This window comes from Medicago sativa, chromosome 3, assembly GCF_051527215.1.
Source record: "Medicago sativa cultivar Bolivia chromosome 3, Bolivia_mono, whole genome shotgun sequence".
Classification (NCBI taxonomy): domain Eukaryota; kingdom Viridiplantae; phylum Streptophyta; class Magnoliopsida; order Fabales; family Fabaceae; genus Medicago; species Medicago sativa.
The window spans coordinates 34,580,304-34,587,956 of record NC_140751.1 but is presented as its reverse complement, the minus strand read 5'-3'; the positions used below and the strand labels follow the sequence as shown (position 1 = coordinate 34,587,956).

Sequence of the window (7,653 nt, the reverse complement as noted above, 5' to 3'; positions counted from 1 at the left end):
GTACATGATCATGTGAGCCCACGGGAGCTGGTGGAGAGTCCCAAGGGTGCTCGTGAGAGTGTTGCATGACCATCCCCAGTTGAGCATGATGACATGCATGAGGTATATGTTTGTTTTGAAGACCATCACGATATATCTCTCATTGATCCTCCAATCGTTACACTTGAGAACTCTGATGGGTCTCTGGATGGTATAGATGATGTTCTTGCTGTTTCACAAGCCTTGAAATAACCTATGGTTACCGAAGCATCAAGCGTGGTTGATGGGGGTATGCCCACGGCAAAGGAACAAAATGTGGTCATTTTGCAAAGACAAGAGGTTCATCCTAGCAAGAATATCCAGCATGGTTTAGATTTGTGGGAACGAGTCCGTGCTTATGATGCAAGATCAGCAGCTGAAGCAACTGATGGTTTCATGCCTGTTCTTACACGAAATCAGAAACAGAAACTTAAGGTACAACACATCTTATCAAAGCAGCCATCCAAATCCTGTGCACGGGGTGACACTCAATCGTCTGCTCAATGAATTTTCTCTCGAACTCTTCTTCCAGATGAGGTGAAGATTGTTTTTTTTTAGGGTCAGATGTGGGTTACCTAATTATAGATTCCCTTAATTTATTTTTGGGCTGTTTTGTTGTTTTTCTGTTTCTTTTTCTGTTTTTAGCTGTTTTTTTTTGGAGGGTTTTGGTATACTCCCCCTTCCTTTTGTAAATTTATTTTCCCCCTTTTTTAGTAAATTTTTCAAGATTGGAGGCATAGGATGGAGGTATCTCGTGGTGCCAACCTAGTTGGGATGTCGATGATGTCTCCTGATGCCTGTCCTCTTTCCTTGCTTATCAAAAAAAAAAATCTTATTCTTAAATTTCTTACGGTTCTTATTAAATAATATAAGGTTATATTAACATTTATAGTGTGTAAATAATATTATTATTTGAATATTTTTGACTACAATATAGTATGTAAATAATATTATTATTTAAATATTTTTGACTACAATATTAGTTAATATATTTAATAGTTGCTACATACCAATTATTTTTCGATTTGACCAAAAATAATTTTATTAAATAATTTCTGTAAGGTTATATTCACATTCCTCAAAAAATATAAGGTTATATTCACATTTATAGTAGGTAAATAATATTAATATTTAAATATTTTTGACTGCAATATTAGTTAATAAATTTAATAGTTACTACATACCGATTATTTTTTGATTTGACCAAAAATTAAAAGGATATTTTTTTTTTATTGTTTTTCCTATCTTCTCTCTTGAGAAAGACTAAATATTATTTTAATTAATAATAATCACTACCAACACTATATTATAATATATTCCATGTTTTCTTTGAGAGCAATATATAGCATATTTCATTCTCTTGTTCTTTTTGCAAAAATCATTTTCTTCTTGAAACCCTAGAGAGCGAATCTCGGAACCATGTTCGATGCGTTTTGCAGAGACTGCAAGCAAGCGACAGATGTGGTGTTTGACCACTCCGCTGGCAAAATAGTCTGTTCGGAGTGTGGTCTTGTCTTGGGATCTCACTCCATCGATGAAACCTCTGAGTGGCAAAACTTCGCTAATGAATATGGCAATAACGGTGGTCCAAGTAACCCTATCCTCACCGATGGTGGTCTCTCCACCATCATTGCTAAGCCAAATGGATCACCCGATGATTTTCTCTCATCGTCTCTTGGTAGTGAGCCGAATCGTGGTTCTAATCCCGATCTAGCATTGATCCTTGCGTTCCAAACTATTGATATTATGGCTGAGAGGTTAGGATTGGTTCCGACCATTAAGGACCGAGCTAATGAGATATATAAGCGGGTTGAAGATCAGAAGTCTAGTAAGGGAAGAAATCAGGAGGCATTATTGGCTGCTTGCCTCTACATTGCTTGTCGACAAGAAGACAAGCCACGCACTGTAAAGGAAATTTGCTTAATTGCCAATGGAGCCACCAAGAAGGAAATTGTCCGCGCAAAAGAATACATAGTGAAACAACTGGGTTTGGAGAGTGGTGGTCAATCTGTTGAAATGGCAGTAATTCATGTTGGGGACTTTATGGGACGATTTTGTTCTAATCTTGGTATGAATGATCAAGCTGTTAAAGCTGCTCAGGAATCTGTTCAGAAATCAGAAGAATTTGATATAAGGAGAAGTCCCATATCAATTGCTGCAGCAGTTATATACATCATAACTCAGCTTTCAGATGATAAAAAGTCCCTGAAAGATGTATCAGTTGCTACAGGAGTTTCGGAAGGAACCATTAGGAACGCATACAAGGATCTATATCCCCATGTTTCAAAGATAATACCAATCTGGTATGCGAAAGAAGAGGATCTGAAGAACTTGCAACCTTTGAAACATAATAGTACTGGTGATATTAAATAACCTACATGTCATTGAAAGTTGAAATTGTTGTATTGGATTTATTGAACTTTTGTATACTTTTTGTTTGAAATGAAAGCGTCTCTTAATAACTAATATATATATATATATATATATATATATATATATATATATATATATATATATATATATATATATAATATAGGGGGCTGCTAACTTACTCCCACCCAAAAACATGAAGGAGTAAGTTAGCAACCCTACTCCCACTTGTCACTTACTAAAATACCAACTTACTATTATTCAACCAGTTTTAGATGCAAGGGTAGTGTTGTAAATTACTTTTAATTAATTAAAACAAAAAAACTCTTTTTGACTTTCATTACAAAACGTTGTCGTTTCTCGTACGACTGTACAATGTGGCTTTTTCACTCAATGCTATGAAAATTGCTGTATACACATGTTATAAGGCTGAAAAACACATGTAAAATACGAAAATACCCTTCGGCAGTTGCAGTTAACTGCCGAGGAAAATAGAACCGGCTGCAGTTAACTACCGATGAAAACTTCTGCAGTTAACAACCGAGGAAAACTTCTGCAGTTAACTATCGAGTAACTTAAAACCTGAAATTAAATAAGGAAATACACCTAAGTTTTCCCTTAATTAATTTTAATTCTTTAATAAGGAAATATTTGTAATTCATTTCATTGATGTCTATCATTATTCATAGGTTTGACTAACCTGGTATTACTTTATAATATTTCAGATATTATTCATCTCTAATTAAAATAATTATATGGGAAATTATGAATGGTACGACATATTTGTCGACGAAAATAAACGAATTAGCAGAAGTTGAATATTTTCATCCTATAAACATTTTCAACTTCTTGCAGCATAAATTCAATCATGATTTGGGCACCTGTATACCAATCTTGTCACTAGATCACACATTTTCTTCAATTAATTTTTCAAAATATATGTTTATATAACACAATGAAATTGCTTTCTGAAATCTTTTCTTCATAATATTGTCGACTCCATCGTTAGTTTACTACCATGAGGCAAGAGCACTATTAAGAATAAATATTAAGAATATATATTGGTCAAGATTAAGAATATTTTATTATTAGGGTGTTCTATTTTTATTTGTTTATATTAATCTACATTTTTTTTTTGTACCAAAAAAAAATCTACATTTTTATTCAGAAAAACCTCTTTGATAATTACAAATAATTACAAATATTTCCTTATTAAAGAATTAAATTTAATTAAGTAAAAACTTAGGGTATTTCTTATTTAATTTCAGGTTTTAAGTTCCTCGTTAGTTAACTGCAGAAGTTTTCCTCGGTAGTTAACTGCAGTTGGTTCTATTTTCTTTCATCTTTCACATGTGTTTTTCAGCCTTATAACATAACATGTTTATACAGCAATTTTCCAATGCTATTAACTCATCCAGTGAAACTACACAACTTCACTATTTTTCTCTTGAAGACAAAAACCATTTGTTATGTTTTTAATTTTACATTTTTAAGGATACCTGAAAAAAGACACTAATTATCAACAATTTTGAAATCAAAATTTTTGCCATAAATTGCTGAAAAATTAACGTGCTGCCATTGCACGTTGAGAAGAACTGAAGGAGGATCCAACGAAACCGTGGGTCATGTACGAGGTTGCTGTCACGTTAAAAAAAAATTATTCCATAAAAAAAACATTACAAGGTAAATTACAGTAATACCCATTCATTAAAGTAGTTTTGTTAAAGACACAATAGACTTTTTAGTAAAAACCAAGTGGGAGTAGGGTTGCTAACTTACTCCTTCATAGTTGAGTACTTCTATCATCACCAAAACAAAAAAAAACTGTAAGTTTACTCACACATTATTCACAAACAAGTTCTACTCTAATAAAAGAGTTTCAATAAACCCTCTTTTTGGTATAACATACTCCCTTACTAAGAAGATAGCTAGAAATAGTGCATTTCAATTTTAGTTCAAATTTACTTTTTACTAATTTTTATTATTTTTAATGTGTTGCTTTTTCTTTACATCCAAAAAGTCTCATGGCTTTCACTACCTCAACCCTAGATGAAAAGAGGAACAAGGTTTTATTCATATTCAATGCCACAGGAACTGGGAGAGCTAAACTTTCCATAAACTTGGGTACTCATTACCCCGTTGAAATCATCAACTCAGACAAAATTCAAGTTTATAAGGGTCTTCATATTGTCACAAATAAAGGTACCGGAATTTGAACGTTGTTCGATTACGCATCACATATTAGGCATCATTGATGATCCTGAATATAACTTTACTATGAATGATTTTTGCAAGCACGTGCTTGAATCCCACGATCTCATAATTGGCTATTGACTCCTACCGATTACTATAAGAGGGTTCAATTCTTATCTAAAAAAGATTAATTGAGGACCCAACCATTGCATTTCTTTAAAAATATGATTGTTTTTTCATTTGGATAGATGTGTCTTTGCCTACTCCATTTCAATATATAGGCAAAGGAGTTAACGAAATGGTTGACGCAGAGATGGTTGATGAGATTCGAGAATATTTTGTACCCGGGGCAGACAACTCAAAGGGAATTAGAAGGGCTATTGGGGTTTCTGAGCTTGATTCTTTTTTTGAGATAGAAAAGAAAAACGACATTGATGATGCTCAAAAGGAAACGATATTGAACGAAGCTATCAGAAAAACATAACACAACACTTGCATATTGGCTAAAAATCAACTCTTGAAGATCGAGAATATCACTCATATGCTTGGATCGATAGTGTATAAAATTGACTCTACGGTAGTCTTTGATGCCCTTTCAAGGGTAAAAGATTATATATAAACATTTGCATCAAATGAAAATGGGAAGCATGCACCTATGGTGTTTGAAATTTTGGGGCAAAAATAATATAAAAAGAATTTTTTGTATTTTCATTGGATTATAAAAATTAGTTTTCACACTAAGCATAACTTAGTTGTCTTCCCCACAAAATAAAAATTAAAATTTGTTGCCCTATTTTCATCTGGGAATAAGTTTAAGGTGGGTAGTACCCCTTTTGTAACGCCCAATTAGAAAGTGTCTAGAATATTCAAATGTGCGCTAAAACTGATATTGGATACATTAATTATACAATACAGAAACGACATCAAGTCGAGAGTTTAGATACAACCACATCCAAAGTCATATGTTACATTATTACACAGTAAAGTTTGACGTACAAGTCTAGCTACAAAAGTTTGTAACAACACAACTCATAATATAACATATGCATCAACTAGTCCAACACCGAGTTGGTTCCACGCAAACACGATCAATCCAAAGCTTTTTCTTTACCTTTTCCACGAGAGACCTGTGAACCTGAACAAATAAGGAGAGGGATGAGACATAATGTCTCAGTGAGATCTATCTAACCCTAGGCTAGTGACAACCTTGGGGAAAACCTACGGTTATCACGTGTCTACTTTACAACCTGATGGTTGATTATACGTGTGTGAGGAACTTGCATACTTAGACGGTCGTGCATTCTAAGGCCATCATAAGATTCTTCTTAACTTGTTATAGGTCTTGATATCTCTATACTTGTCATGGTGGCAAAATGGTAAGCTAAGACCACAATGCCAAGATACACTCTACGTATCGAGGCCTACATGAAACATATTCATGACACGATACTAAGCCAGACGGTTAGGGGAATCCTAAGATCGTCATCGACACATCTATCTTTACTTGCTCTACTACATATACTAGAACGTATCTAACATCGTCTCATAACCAAATATAATTAAGTTAGGAGTTAGCGTTGAACAATAATAATATCTTAGTTCATTTTATGGAGAGCCTCGGGGTGGAGTAAACCCGAGCACAATCCCTAACTAACCGAAGAAAACCTATCTAAGGTATATCCAACGGTACTCCCAAAGTGACATGTGGGCCCCTTATGGCTAATCCCGTTCCACCTATGGAAACCCCTTGAGACCAACCTAATGTGGATCGCAAGAGACACGTCACCTACTAGTTGTTTAAACTTTATATTTGAATATGATATATAATCGTCCACGTCTAGACATAAATAATTTCATACATAGCTATCTAGTTCTCAACAAGCTAGGGCGAGCCTCTATATTCATTCCCTTACTTTATGTACAATTTGTTACCCGCGTGTAAATCTAATACTTCTCTCATATGTCATGCTTTACTATATAGTTAAATACTTGCTTTGCTTTCAAGATAACATTTTAAAAACCTATGCCTTGGAGTCTTGTTTGAGGGGTTTACTTGTGCAAAAGACTGCATAAAGAAAACCGGCTCGAAGTATAACAAAAGGGGCCTTAGGCGAGCAAAATAGTGCACTGCTGCACTGTTCACTCGCCTAGGCGAGTAGGCTAACTCGCTGTGGCAAGTAGATTCTCGCTGTGGCAAGTTGGGGGCGAGCAGGACCCCCTGTTCTGTTGCCTAGCTCGCCTAACGAGCTGCGACAGTCTAGCACCTCCAAAAATGGTGTTTTTGACCCAAAATCCTCAAAACCAAGCATCCCAAGGCATATCATGACTCTAATGATCATATAGAACCTGGAAAATAATCATAGAACAAGTATTTACATGTATAGTGAGCATGACATGAAAAAGAGTAACTATTCTCTATGAATAAACTTTAAAAGTTTATTTTTCTCTCACAAGCATAATCACATGATCCCATGGTTGGAAACTAACTAGGAACTCACCTTGTTTAAGAGGAAAATAAGCTCAAGACTCTAGCTCTTGACAACAAAACTCTAGGAAGGATTTCTCTAGATAAGAGAAGTCTATTTTGGAGAAGCTTGCTTCCAACTTTCTTACCAACACCTTGGTATATCTCTATTCTTGCTTAGTCTCTAACTTAGTGAAGGATTAAGAGAAGATTGGAGTGAAGAATCAAGTTTGGTGAAGAGTAGTGGTAACAATTCTAGAGAGAAGGAAGAGCAAAAGAGTTTATTCGGACAATTTGACATATAATGTCCTGTTTGACCACAAGTATAACAAGAGTTGTCACCCAGCTTGCATTCTCCCATATGTGCCTTTCCGCATTTCTTGCAATTCGAATAAGATTTGAATGAACCCGACTGCTTCCCTTTCTATGGGGACCCCTTCGGCTTCAACTTTTCATGATGTCTATCAGCAAAGTTGCTTCTCCTTCTATCAAATGTTATGGTACCTTCTTTAACAGCTTTGTCAAATCCTCTTTCAGCCTCCAAACTTTATGCACCATTTCATCAAAATTAGTCAACCTCTGTTGACTGACCACCGCATAAAGTTCGC

General features: G+C 34.9%; 2 pseudogenes; both read left to right on the top strand.

Annotated features, from left to right (window-relative positions):
• The first annotated feature begins 1,437 nt into the window (after nucleotides 1-1,437).
• On the top strand, nucleotides 1,438-2,391 carry LOC146937306 (transcription initiation factor IIB-2 pseudogene; annotated as a pseudogene).
• A 2,021-nt stretch (nucleotides 2,392-4,412) lies between these two features.
• LOC146937305 (adenylate isopentenyltransferase 5, chloroplastic pseudogene) lies at nucleotides 4,413-5,200 on the top strand (annotated as a pseudogene).
• Nucleotides 5,201-7,653: the final 2,453 nt, after the last annotated feature.